Here is a 14,994-nt window from a genome sequence, read left to right as displayed (position 1 = left end):
GGAAAGACAGGAGAGAAAAAGAGAAAAAGTGCCTGATGCAATTAATGAAAAACACATTTATGTGTTTTTTATGTATCAGGAACTGTTATAATTAACTAATTGAATTTTCATGGCAATCCAGGGAGATAAATACACATTAGAGTATTTCCATGCGAATGGTGAGAAAATGAAGCCACAGAAAAGACAAAGGTTCTCATAGCTATTTGGTGTGTGTGTGTGGGGGGGGTTTAGCAGTGTTTGTTTGTGTGGGTCTGTATCTATATATACATATATATAAAATAATTTCAGACAAAGGGTGGGGAAGTCCACAAAATAAACTTCTAACAGAATCCTGGTTACCTACTACCTGTTATAGCTTAGTTAAAATGTGTCCAGTTCTTTAGATATTTCTGTGCTCCTAGTAGATTCCTGACCTGGAATTGATCTGAAAATATTTGGGCTCATTTAAGAAAGTAAGGTTTTAATGGAGTCTAGCTCCTCTTATAGACTATTCACAGAAAGATAGATGTTCATGAAGTAGGTGATTTTTTGAGATTATATAATCTCCCTGTGCTTGTAAATTGTAGTACAAGTGATATTCTGGAATCTAAGAGATTCCTTCCTGGACCTGTTGCTTGTGGAAATAAAAGAGAATTAGAAGAAAATCATCTCCTTTTTTTTCTTCCCTCCCTCCCTCCCTCCCTCCCTCCCTCCCTCCCTCCCTCCCTCCCTCCCTCCCTCCCTCCCTCCCTCCCTTCCTTCCTTCCTTCCTTCCTTCCTTCCTTCCTTCCTTCCTTCCTTCCTTCCTTCCTTCCTTCCTTCCTTTCTTCCTTCCTTATAATTTTTGGGGGCATACATAGTGATGCTGAGGAGCTACTCCTGCTCTGAGTTCAAGAATTACTCCTTGCAATGCTTAGAGTACCATATGTGATACCAAGAATTAAACTTGAGTCAGTTGGTTGCAGGGCAAACATCCTACATGCTATACAATCACTCCAGGCCCTGGATCTCCATCCTTTATAGTGATGAGCAATATAACACTCAGAAGTTCTGTGTATTTTCAGAGACCTAAAGCCTAAATGCTGTATAAGAAATAAGGGGCTCATGCTATCTCACCGGTAACTTAGACTGGTGATATTGGAGAGAGTGGTCATTTTAGTCCCAACTCATGAATAAACCAGGCTGAAATACATCCTTAACTCAGCTATCAGGCAGCCTCTCGAGCTTGCTCTCTTCATCTGGAAAGCACAACAAATGGTCTTGGAAAAGCATGTTCCCTAAGGCAGCCCTTTTCTTTTCTGATTGCTAAATGTCATTCCCTATGTATCAGATTTTCTAATTAAAATGAAAGCACTTCACATCAGGAGCCCTCTCCAGCTGACTGCTATTCTTTCCCCTTTTTCTCAGGTTTCATGAAAGTACCATTTTATCCTCCTTTCTTATGGCCCCCTCATAGAATATTCAAGTTAATCTCAAATCTTGCAGAGAATAATTTCACATGTCAATGATTATGATAGAAAAAAGGCCCTGAATATTTCTACTCCTAATACCAAGAAACTGGAAATCTTTTACCTATTATGGAAATCTCTTACCTACATTTACCTACCTAATAGGATCTTGCCTATTCTGAAAAAGTTTATTTAGATAATCTTATCATTCTGTATTATAGATAAGAATGAGCTTAATATTCACAAAGAGTCTTGGAAATGAAAGAGGGAGGCAAAAGAGAAGTTTAATTACAACTATTGGGTTGGGTTCCTTCCATAAACAGAGTCTATGCTTGATGCTACAGAACATACTAGCCATGTCTGAGAAGGCCCAAAGAAGCACCAAGGACCAGTGATGTCACTTAGAGTTTTCAAGTAAAGAAAATGGATGAGGTGGTTGAGGTTATCAGGATGGATCATTATCACTCCAATTTTTCATTTCAACATTTGAGGCCTCTCATGATTTGGTGTTTTCCTGCTTTTCCAAACTCATGACTCCCATCCTATCCACCTCAATAAGGAGCACCGATACTCTTGCTAACTTGTAGCAAGTTGAGTATATTTCCATCTTAATCAGGCCTGAACCTGATTAAAGCCTGGACCACTGGGGATTTGGTGCTTGCTCTGTCCTATGCCAAGCATACTCTTCCCCAGGTTCTAAGAGAAACAGCTGATTTTCTTTTTTTCAATTTTTTATGGGACTCATATACACTGTCTGGGGAAACTGAGGTGGTTCATGGTCATACTCAGTGTGGAAGCTCTTTTTCGACAGTTCAGTACTTGGGCACAACAGTTCAAATATCTATGTTTGCAGGAGAAAACGAAGGCTCACTTCGTGGTGCTTTGGGGACCATGAAAAGATTAAATCCGGGACTTTGTACAATTTCAGATCTAGGCAATGTGTGATTCTATTTTAGCCACCACCTTAATATGGGCTGGGATATGTCACAATTTATTTTCATCCTTTAGTGCAGGATCTAATAACACTTTCAGAGAAGCCTCCCATATGTATTCAAAGACATGCCTTTTTAAATCATTTACTTCTCCCTCTGTTAAGGGTGGGGATAAACACATATGTTGTACTTAACCATACCCTCAGTACTTCATAGACAGTTTTCAAGAGGTGCTCTTAAATAAGAAATATTTGTTATTTATTTATTGAATAAATAAATATTTATTTGTTGACCATAATACTAGATGGTGGTCAATTTATAAGGCTAAATAATTCTGCAGAAATCAAGAGAGCTATTCGGTTTGTGATGGCATACAAAGGAAACGTTGATTGCTTTTTAACTTTGTAGTTTGATAATAGGTCTCACTGAATAAAACCAGGTCTATATACTCTTATTTAAAAAGATGACGTACATCTCCTTTTGTGATGGGCACAATTACTGTCATGGACATAATAAATAAACCAGCTCTGACCCCTCCTAGACTGACTCCTCTAACTGATGGAAACAAAAATTGCTTTTCTGGTTTGATCGGCAGGCTGAGTGTATAGAAAAAAACCTAAATTTGCTTCTAGCCTTGATATAAAATCATCTGTTTGCCATTTGTCTGGTACAATTGAAAGTACTATTCTCACAGCCAGCCTGCACCATAATGATTTATCATACTTACAGTTCCCAGTGTTGTCAGAACTATGTCCCCCAAATAATATGCAAGTACCCACTTCTGTAGCAGTCAGTAATTATGCAGGTTTATCAGCTAGAAGGTCAGAATATATTATAGAGTACACAGTTTTGACTGATTAGAAACCTCAAACACTAATAGCAACTTTAACATCTATAATTGTTGGAAAAAAACACAAATGAAGTAGTTCTCTCTCCTGTGATTTATTCCTTGAGGATACGGTAAAAAAAAATGATTGCATCAGAGTGTCCCAAATAGCAGGCTAGTAGTATCAAGTTCTTGTTGAATTGTGCTTGGATCTTTTATTAGGACACAAAAACTTACCTGGAGTTAATGTGGTGAGATAGCAAAGGTAGAGAAAATAAGTTGAGCTCTGAGAGATTTAAGAACTGATTATAACTGATAACTTAGATTCTAGTCTTGAGACAATTATTATCTACTGGTCCTGGGACCCAGGAAGTTTACTTGAGATCTTTCCAATGACATTTCCAGCCAATAAAACAGGATAACCTCAGGGGATGCTGTGAGGACTAAGTAATAAATATGAATTCACAACCCTCATTAATCTAAAATTCACTGTGGAAATACTAGGCATTTATTATACTTACAAGTGAAGCCTTTTTCTTTGCTTTCTGATAGGGGAAGCCTACAAACCTGTGGTCTCAGGATGCTGCTTGCTACAATTCTCAGCCAATGGAGGTGCGAGTATCTGTGAGGTCCAAGAGGCTGGGCTGCTCTGTACCCCTGATGTGGGGGATTATTGGGTCACTCCAGCAGTGCTGGAGGACAGTGAGACCACATCTAGACATACTTTAGAGGCCATGGTGTGCCATGGATAGAACCCAAATAAGTATCTCCCTGGCCCAACCTTTTCAATTTCTTGACTAGAGTTTTAGTTGTGTTAGTGTAGTTAAGGAGATCATTGTCAATGTATCTTTAAGGAGTAATGATGCCCCCCAATGGCAATTGGACTGGGATACCTCCTCTGTAACTGAAAACTGCCCTAGTATAATAAGGTAAATCTTGGTGGGTGGGGGGGCAGTAAATACCAAAGCAAAGTCTGCCAGCTGCGGACTAGAGGTCCAGTCCGTCCTGGCCTGGCTGGGCTTAATACACAACATCAGCACGATGCAATTTGCTCTGCCTTCTCTTCTTCCCTCTCTCAAACCCCAGAGCTACAAGTTCCTCCTTCCAGCTCTCTAGCTGATGATCATTTTCTCTCTCGCTCAAACTCCCTCCCACCTCCCATGGATGTATAGCGATAAAAAGCAATGTGGTTTCTACTGTTCTCTTTTTGACTGCTTGAGCTAAGTTTCAGTTAGCTACAAGTTGTAAATTCCCCACACTCTGTATTTCCAACATCAGGTGAGCCAGTCTGAATCTTGGTTGACACACAAATTAATATACCAAAACACTCATAAGGGAAAAACATGTGGAGTTTGGTTGCTACAAGCCTCCTCTCCAGGTCCACTAAACTGACCTATTTTATTCTCGAGTTCAAATTCTGACTGTGAGGGGTAGAATCCAGTGAGAGACAAAAGTACTTATAAAACTAATCTAGTCTAATCCCTTTTTCACATAAAAGGGATGGGTGAAAAGGAAAGAGGAAGCTGGGGAAAGTCTTTGTTTTGGGTAAACCGGTGTAGTTCAACAATCTTCCCTTTTCTGTCAAAAAAGTAAAAAGGGCTATGTCAGTCCTGTGAGGTTGGAAATTTGAAAAAGGAGTGAGAAAAGTTGTTGTACATGCTGCAATCTCATGTGAAAGTGGTAGTGGGTATGGAACAGGGCCACCACTGGAAATAATCTAAACCCAGACTGAAGAGAGATGAAACACGGGTCCAGGGACATTTCTACCACTGAATCAAGAGGAAAAGCCAGAACCACAGATTTATTGGGAAGTTAGGACATATCCATGGGTGAGGGGATACGAAGTTCTTTCCACGCAGTGGGTCTTTGACATACAAAAGAGGAAGCCATAATTGTCAAGTGAGAAGGTTGACATCACTAACATTTTATTACCCAACATCATTCCTGGTTTTATAGTTTCCATTTTGTAGAATTAACATTGATTTTTTGCACCATGGAGTCCACATAGCACTTTGTACCTTGAACAATGAGTTTTGCACTATGGAATTTGTAGCGACCACCCACTTGGGAGAAAGAGAAACCAAGGTGGGGGGAGGGGGGGAGAGAAAGAGAGAGAAGAGAGATTCACAGGCCAGAAGTGGCTGGGCTAGGCCCAGGTTCAAACAGAAATAGAAACAAATAGATATAAAGCAGGCAGCATCTCTCCGATACTTGTCTCATGTACCCTTTGGACCAGGAGGCCCAGCTCTGGTCACTATCCTGGGCCCCCTAGAAACTGTCCAAGATTTCCCTTTTATACCCAGGATGAGAAAGGGGCATGTCCAGTGGCATATCCATATTTAACTGTCATTACAGTGGAGTTATCCAAAGCGCATTTCCAAGTCCAACTGCAATACATCAACAGGAGTCCACTTACACTTAGAGGGTATTTTCTTTTCTTTTCTCTTTCTCTCTTTTTTTGGTGAGGGTTTTTGTAGGGAGCCCCTTTAAGAACAAGCAGAAAATGCAGGGTTAAAATGCAGACATAGAATTTTGCTAAAAGATTTGAGAATTGATAGTTAACCATTTAAGACTTAAGGGCGCCAAAAAGAGAGCCATAAAGCAGGTAGCCTCAAGAATTAAATGTAAATATTTAATATCCCCTTTATCTATATATCCCACCTTTTGGAGATAGGTTCCATTATCAGTACATCCCCGACCTGATGGAGACAGAGCTCATTATCTGCACATTCCATTTCACCTGCCAATGGATCTTGTTATTCATCCTGTTCAATATATCTACCTCTTATTGACATATTTACAAGTGGAGTGTGCCCACAAAAATGTATTTAAGCCAGGCCTTGAGTTTCAATAAATGAAATTGGGTTCAGTCTTGGCTGAAATCCTTTTCCCACTTTTGTTTGTCTCTGTGTCTGTCTTTGTCTGTCTGTCATGTCTGTCTTTGTGTCTTTGTGTTTGCGTGTCCCTCCAAGAAAGAATAACCACATCTTAACTGGTGCCCAGGCAGGAAGGGCACCCACACTTTGGCGCCCAATGTGGTTTCTTGGAACGGGACACACTTTGGCGCCCAACTTGGTTTCTTGGAACGGGAGACACTTTGGTGCTCAACGTGGCTTCTTGGGACGGGAGGCGACTGCGGTGACCTGCAGCCACATTCAGCTGAGGAGTCAGAGCATAAGAAAACTTCAGGATTGGTAAGTGATGATTTATTTTAGGATAGGGAAGAAAAATTCTGTATGACAGGACAGTATAAATAGAGCCCATAGAGAGACTGGTGAAATACAGCCTAAAAGGCTGGTGAATTTAAAAATAAATATAGATAAATAAAAGTCTGGTGAAAATAGAATAGTCTGTGAAAAAAAGGCTGATGAAATATAAAGAGTCAAGAAGGCTGGTGAAATAGAGAAAGACGTGAATTTGAGAATAATGTAGAAATAAAGTTTCAGAAAAAGAATGGTGAATAAATATAGAGAAATAGAAAGACTAGTGAAAATAGAATATCCTGTGGGAAAAAGGCTGGTGAAATATAGAAAGCCAAGAAGGCTGGTATTATTTTGGATATTGTGAAGTGTAAAGATATCTTAGGACACCCCTGTTGAAAGATATGGATGACCTCTCCCTCAGGGTCCTAAGGTTCCCCCTTCTTAATGCCCCCTCCTTCTGCTGACAGCGGCAGATGATATTGTTTGATAAATTTTGATATTGTCTGATGAATTTTGATATTGTTATGAATTATAGTGTTTCCCACCTCCTTCGCGTTGAAATTTATCTTTGGCTTTTTCTTTTCTTTGCTCATCTCCTTAAACTTTTCTTCTTAGCTGTGTTTCTAAATCGGAAGCTCTTTCTATGTGCTGTTTCCTCTCTCCTGAAATTCCCACTACTCTTTTTGTCTTAGAACTTTTACTTTGCATTGCTATCCTTATGATTCTTTTTGGTTGTTATACCAAAGAAGGATTTGAAACAATTTTTGTTTGAATATTATAATATTTGTTGTGATAGAAGTATTTTAATAATGGAACAGCAACTGCGTGTACCTGATATATTATTTTGTAACATGAACTATTTTAGAGTGTTTATTGTTTTTCTCTGAGATCCACTCAGGAAAGTGGATCAATGATGAAAATAGCCAAATCTGAGCATCAGAAGGATCTTTATTCACTGGTGCATGATCTCCAGTTATGAGAAGCAACAATACTGTATTGTGTGTGTGTGTGTGTGTGTGTGTGTGTGTGTGTGTGTCAGTGGAGGGAAGGAAATGTATGTGAAGGGGCTTTGTGTGCACGTGTGCATGTAGATTAGTTCTGAACGCTGATGACCACCTTTCTTACTGACCTTTATTGCCATGAATGTTCTACACTTGATCTAAGCTCAAAAAAAAAGGGGGGGTGTTCATTGTTTGGTTGTGTTTTGTTACTTGAGTGTATTTCTTTCTTTCTTTCTTGTAATGTGGAGCCCTCATTTGTCTGTGTATCTGTGGTTTTGTGTTCTGTGTAGTTAAAACATAGAGAGACATTTTGGAGAGGATGTCAATTCTCCCTTGAAGTTAGTGAAATTTGTCTTGTATTCAGCAGAAATAGTGCTAACCTGTGTGTGTCTTTGTAGTTGCAAGTTTGATTGCTCTGCTAGAGATGGCAGAGAGTGGTGGGGGTAGAATTAAAAAGATTCAGCAACTCTGTTCATATGGAATTTATAATAAGCATTATTGTCAGATTTTTTTATGTGAGTGATAAGAGGCCTCAAATAATTATGAAGTTTGTTAAATGAATCATGCGTCTAGAGTGTGCCTTTCCTGAAAGCATTTGTGTAATTAAGCTTTGTGCATTGGGTGGTGTAAAGTAATTATTAAGACATTGGAAATTAGGGAACTTTCTAAATTCATGTCTGTAAGGGTTAAATTCAGTTCTGTAATGGTTCAAAGATTCTCCAGGGAGAAAGAGCAACAGGGAGATAAGAGCATTAAACTTCCTTCATTCATGTCTTTCAGAAATTTTAGAGCAAGTTACTAACTCTATCACTTGTAATAACAGATTATTAATGAAAGAAAAACTTTTTAGTGTTTTAAATTCAAACGGACACAAAAGTGTTAAAATTTGAGTCTTTTACATTTCTATTAGAAAATTATTTTAATCTTAAAAGTATTTGAAAATAATAAAAATATGAAAAATGTGGTTAGATTTTTAAAATAATATTGTCAATTTTATGAGTAATTAATATTATGAAAGTAACTAAATTTTATAAGCAGATTGTCAACATGTATCAAATTCAATTTTGGTCTTAAGCTCTAAGTGTGGAAATGCATCAAATGTCTTTAACTATATTTTATAGTAATGTAAACATTTTGTTAATTGGTATATAAAATTTTAACATGGATTTCCTGGTAATTTACAAATTATTAACTTGAGGTCTTCAAAGTAGGGACATTTGATTGTTTTTTAAAGTCAGTTTTTTATACCTTTAATAGTCAGTTTATGTTCTTGTGTTTAATAATTGAAATTTTAACAATTTATTGCAGCTGTTTTACTGTTCTACTGTGAAAATATTTTAAATGGAACCCATTTATTTAAAGCAGATGATATCATACTTCAAGGTGACGACTCCTTTTACAGTGCTCATTAACCATTTTACTTAAAAGTTTGAACTGCACCCGACATGAAGCTCACCACAGGGATCGTTTAGTGCAGTTACAGAAATAATTACACTGAGAACTATCATAACAAGATGTGACTGAATGAGGGAAGTAGAAAGTCTGTCTAGAGTACAGGCTGGTGTGGAGTGGGGAGGAAGGACACTTGGGATATTGGTCACGGGAATGTTATTATATATATAAATTAAAAATTAAAAAAAAGAAAAGATAAGATAAGGTCTTCCAATTCTTACCACAGGCTGTGTTCTTTACACTGACTGTATAGAAAGAGGAGGTACAGTAAATGCATCACATATACACCTCAACACAGGCCCTTTGACTGGTCTTTATTGTGAATTGGGGGACAAAAAAATTAAAAAAAAAGTTTGAACTGCTTATTAACCATTTTACTTAATATTTTAAACTTCAAAATTTAAATTGTTTTGGAAATGTTTTGTGCTAAATCTAAACCTTGAAGCTTTTATTTTCAGCAAAGCTCTACTCCATCTGCATAAAGTACTTTTAGAAGCTGGATAAATTTTCCTACAATTTTTTTCTTACAAACAAACCAGCTATATATTTAAAAGCATTTATCCAATTTTACCCGGGTCAATTTTTCTAATGTAAGTGTTGGATCGATCCTTTTTTCTGTTCATGTGTGCGTTGTGTTGAGTGAAGTGGCCACTAGTGTGAAAAGTTTTGTTTAGTGCTGTTTGGTTTTGTGTGAAATATCTGTTTATTTGGTATTTCTGCATTTTATGATAAAATACAATTTTCAAAGCCTTAGTCATTTTTGAGATTTCAATTAGTTTTTTCACAACTTGATCAGTCTGGTTACTTAGCACCTGACAGACTGTGACGTCTTTCAACTAAAAATCAGTACACCTTGGAACTATGGAAAGATCCATTAATTTGGCAAATGGCAAGGCCCAGACCTAGTACTTATCTGGGGCCATGGATCTGTGTGCACTTTTGACATAGAAGAAGGAGCTACACACTGGCTCCCATGAAGACTTAAAACAGACTAATCAAGCTGTCTCCAAGGCCACAACAAACCCTGAGAGTTCCCCTTATGTTCCTTCCACAGAATTTAAAGAGGCCACCTACTTCCAAAAGAGACTTCCAGAGGATGGGTCTGCAGGCAAATAATTCCAGATGACAACACTGAGGAGTGAGCAGCCTCAAAGAGCAAAGAATGAAGGAATACCTTGGAAAGAGACTAATGGACACTTTTGCCATAAAGAAGAAAATATCAATTGTGTATTTGTCATTGGTTCTGTCTATTGTAATGCTGTGAAAAAGTGAAAGACATGTGTTGCTTTAACATTTTTTATAATAGCCAGGAAATTCAGGATACAATTGATAAATGGCACCTCCTTGCCTTAAATATTTAACAGGATGAGGGAATGTAGAGTATGTTTGGTTGGTTAAACACCCCTTTGCCTTCCTTCTTTGGCCCACTCATTGGTTTATTATTGATAATCTCATTTGGGCCATGGGCTTTTAAAAAATTAACTGATTTTGTTAAGCATCAAGTTGATGAATTGATGGCAAAACCTATTCTGGTACATTATCATCATTTAGGCTTGCAGGACAGAGGCTTCCCAGTGGAACCCTGTGAGACTGTGAACACCACTGCATAATTCATAATAAGGCCATACACAGGAACAACCGTGGAGACATCCTGGCATGGTGCTTTACCCCAGCATGAGCCCTTAAAATGCATGTCAAGGAATACTGCACTGCCTTTGGGCCAAATTTAGCAAGGTCAAGTCAAGGGTAGGGCAGTATGGGAAAACCCAAAAAATAAGATTTCTCTTTTTCACATCTTGCTTAATTGAGCTGCCCATCTCCATCCTGAGATTTTCTAGTGGAGCCACGCACTGGTTTCTTTGGAATTTCAGGACTAGAAAGCCTGACTAACTATGACAACACACAATCAGGCCCAAAGTATTTGGAATTAAAGCACTAAACATCATTCATGCGGGCTGAGCCTACACAATAGTGTGAAGCACAGTGACACATAAGGAGACCCTGGAATACGACCCCTTTGGGCCCCTTAACTGGGTACCGTCCATTGCCAGTGGGATTCCGTAGGCAATAAACCTTGGTGAAACTCCTTATAACTTATAACTCCTTATAACTTATAACATAACCTGTGCACTGCTTGGCATTTGCATGACAAAAATTCTAGAGCTAATCTGAACAGATTAATAAGGATGATAAGGTGTTTGCCATGTAAAGTGGGCTGAACTTAACTGGACACCTGGACCTCTCCATTAAGCAACAACTTAGGAATATTCCTATGTTTGGATAACTTTTCCTAGTATTGCCATGGGAACATTGACTTTCTTCTGCTTTTGTTACATAAACAACACCTGATTTGGGAAGCTGAAGTCCGATAGTCTTTCAGTATACCTGAATAGTAAATAGCCTATCAAGGGAAAACATGGATCTCTAAGAATATTACAAAATGCTCAGGCTCAGGATGCTTAACCAACTATATAGAACTGTATAGAATAATTTAGAATGTAGAATAGTTATTAAACAATATAACCTCATATTTATAGTTAGCATATTATACTTTTAATCCTGCTTTATATTAAAAGAAAGGGGGATTGTAGGAAGCCCCTTTAAGAACAGGCAGAAAATGCAGGGTTTAAATGCAGGCATAGAATTTCGCTAAAAGATTTGAGAATTGGTTGTTAACCATTTAAAACAGGGGTCTCAAATCCTCAGTTTGAGAGACAAGGGGGAAAAAAGAAGGTGAAACACCACAACAGTTCAAAAAGATATCCAGTGAGCACTGCAGCAATAAAGATATGAACCACATATTTGCCATGGTCTTGAGATAAAAAACATGACAGAGTGCAAAAAGGAAGAAGAGAAAAGAAGAAAAAGTAAATATATAAATAAAAAAGTGGAAATCTACTTCAATATCCACCCCAAAACAAAGAAATCGACAAAAACTAGATAAAAGAAAAAAAAAGATTATTTTTTGCTTTTTTGTCTCTTTCTTTCGTTTTTTTTCCCCTCCTGCATAGGCACAGAAAATATTGGGGTCATTCGAAAAGGGAATCCCCTTGGTCTAAGAGATACAGGGTTTCTCCACCGTTGGAACATATTGTCATGGGATTATCTATAGACTCCTTTCAAGTTCATTTACTCTCCCCTTGGTGCTTTTGTGGTGTATGGGAGACTTTTGCTCCGATATGGTTAATAAAATCAGACCTCTATATCTAGAGATCTCAGTCTCTGCACAGGTTAAGGAATGGAACATATGATGAAGTCTTTTCTTCGTGATTTTAGGAGTTCTGTTTCCTCAGTGTCATTTTAATCTGTCTTCTGTGTTTGGTGGTCTTGGCCCTTGTGCTGAACCTCTGATGGAGTCTGGAATATCGTCTTTCGTTATGTTTCCAGAAGAGCCATTCAGTTGCAATTGCCTCAGTCAGGTCTCTGGAATTAGAGATCATGATTGATGTGCAGGTCGTAGAACAAACCCTGGACTAGGGCTTTCTTGTTGGTCTCAGAATACATACTGTCCGGTCATGGTTTTATCAGCCAGTCATCTGTAGATCACGTTCTTGGCTTTTTCACAGCCTGAAGTGTGAAAGTCTTCTGATTTTGTCTTATCATTAGTTGGTGAGGTAGGATAATCTGTTCTTATGTTCATTTGTTCCCAATTTCCTCGTTGTCAGGATATCATATTAGAGCTGGCACATGTTAGTGTTCAAGCAGTTTTCAGGGTGTCATGGATGGGATTTGGTTCCTGTAGCTGTTGTGAAGAACTGTGTGCCAAGTTAGAGAGTCTCAACTAAGCATGGAGAAGTCTAGGTATAAAAAAAGTTTTATGAGTACAAGTTCTTTACTAAAGAGACTGAAGATATAAAGCAATTTACACTTGTATAAATAGGAAAATAAGTTAAAGAATTAGCAAGGAAATAATGGTGGTAAATAAAGTAATTAAACAGACTCAGATTTATATTCCAGGAGATTAGACACCGACTGTCCAGCCTTGAACCCTGAATCCCAGACATAGAAATGGCACAGTTCTTCACAACAAATAATTAAAATATTGTATAACTTTGAGGTACAGCAAAAGCAGTGATATGAGGGGCCAGAGCAATAGCACAGTGGTAGGGCATTTGCCTTTCACAGGGCTGACCCAGGACAGAGCTGGGTTCTATCCCTGGCATCACATATGGTCCCCCAAGCCAGGAATAATTTCTGAGTGCATAGCCAGGAGTAACCCCTGAGCATCACAGGGTGTACCATTCCCCAAGAAAAACACAAAATAAAACAAGACTATTAAACATTAAAAATCATTAAAAGGCAGTAATATGAGACATGTATATTATATGGGACCACATAAATAAAAAATGAATACTTTCACTAAAAAAATGGAACTAAAATGACTATGCTAAGTAAAAAAAAGTAAAGATGTGAAGGACAATTATCAGTTATTTATTTTTATGGAATATGATTTACTAACCCAAACAAACTATCATTGTACAATAAAAAGAACCATATCTCAGAATCATTGACAAAAGTATGTGATTATCAGAGGGAAATGAAAGTGGAGATGGGACAAACAGGATCCCTTGATGTTGAATGGCATTGGTGAAGGTATAGTGGCAATTACAGATGTAATTTACATATTTTTGTGCAGGTAAATTTCTGAAATATCATATTATAAACCAATAATGAACAATAAAAAGCCTAGAAGTAAACCGAAGTACATAATGGGATTCTAGCATATATTACAATATATGTTAAAGATGTCATCTTTAAAAATTACTTAAAATGGACTATGAGAACTTGAAGGGACCTGTTGGCTTTGCTTGTGTCTCTTTTCTGATTCCCTCAAGCTCTCAGAGGGCTAGGAAGCTCCCCCCCAAAAAAAAACTGCCTCAAGGAGCTGCACATGCGGAGAGGCCAAGAAAGACCCAGTGAGTAAGAACTGGCTGTGGGGGTTTCCAGACAGGAGCTGATACCTTTGTGTGTGGAGGATCTTCCCTGCTGTGCCCTTGATGACTCTGAGATCTTGAAGGGACCTGCTGGTTTTGCTTGTGTCTCTTTTCTGATTCCCTAAAGCTCTCCACAGAGGGCTGTCACCTAGAGGCTGCAGAAGAGCACAATAATTTTATGGTTAATACTGAATAAACAGTCATTAGGATTAGTGAACTTGGGGGCTTCATTCTGGCTGCCATCCCTACAGCCAAAGATAGGTATTTCCACTTAGAACAGAGTGTTCATGGTGCTTCCACAGAATACAGCTAAAAAGTATACATAGATTACAAAGAAAACCCATTTTAAGGCATTAGAGAATTCAGAAGCCATAGAGACATGAGAGGTAAAATTACTAAAGGAAAACTTTAGCACCACCATGAAGGAATTTACTAATAACTTTTTCCAGGAGCTATTTGCCAGTTCTGGGTATGGCTGAGTTAGAGAAAGTTAAAGGGTTCTTCAGGGATGGAGAAAACAACAGACAGGTGGTTGGCAGCCCTAAGCCATTAAATTGGTGATCCAATTGACCTCAACATTTTGCTGGTTTCTTCTTCAAGATATAGCTGAATTATAAAGACATGAAAGGTGAGACTTAGAGACTAAATTTCAAAGAATCAATAGGTTTAATAGGGGCTATTAAATAAACTATCGAATAGTTTATTTAAATACTAAATTTAAATACTAAATATGTGCTTATGTTTTTAATATTTAAATTAAAATTAATTAATTAAATTAATTAATTTAAATTTAATGTTTAAATACTAAATATGTGTTTATATGTTTTACATATATATGTATATAATATATGTAATCATCTTGCAGTTTTATTTTTGATTATACTATAAAACTGATATTTCGGTAGACAATTCTGTGAGTTTTAATCGATCTATAAATTCATAAAACATTAAAAGGTCTTAGTTCATTGCTAGTATACATTCCCATAAAAATATCTGCTATTTAAATGGAGGCACAAGCTCCAAGCCTGTCTTTTTTTCTGAAATTCCCCACAAGGCAGTGGAGATAGTACAACTGAGGTATGAAAGCAGTCTATTAAGTCAGATGCAAAAATACATCAACAATCAGATGATCCAAAATCAGAAGCTTCATTGTCACCACCCAAAAATTTTTAAGAGCAATAGGAAAACATAGATAGGAATTCAGCAGATCCAGCAGAGA

The 14,994-nt window shown here is 37.6% G+C and overlaps 2 non-coding genes across 2 annotated transcripts; both read left to right on the top strand.

Moving 5' to 3' along the window:
- Positions 1-7,293: 7,293 nt before the first annotated feature.
- On the top strand, positions 7,294-7,369 carry LOC126028826 (small nucleolar RNA U2-19). Its single transcript, XR_007502527.1, has one exon. It is a non-coding gene; the product is annotated as a small nucleolar RNA U2-19 (small nucleolar RNA).
- Positions 7,370-9,045: 1,676 nt separating this feature from the next.
- Positions 9,046-9,178, top strand: LOC126028797 (small nucleolar RNA SNORA51). The gene has a single exon (XR_007502509.1). It is a non-coding gene; the product is annotated as a small nucleolar RNA SNORA51 (small nucleolar RNA).
- Positions 9,179-14,994: the final 5,816 nt, after the last annotated feature.

This window comes from Suncus etruscus, chromosome 14 (assembly GCF_024139225.1).
Source record: "Suncus etruscus isolate mSunEtr1 chromosome 14, mSunEtr1.pri.cur, whole genome shotgun sequence".
Classification (NCBI taxonomy): Eukaryota; Metazoa; Chordata; class Mammalia; order Eulipotyphla; family Soricidae; genus Suncus; species Suncus etruscus.
This window is presented reverse-complemented; position numbering and strand designations above follow the sequence as displayed.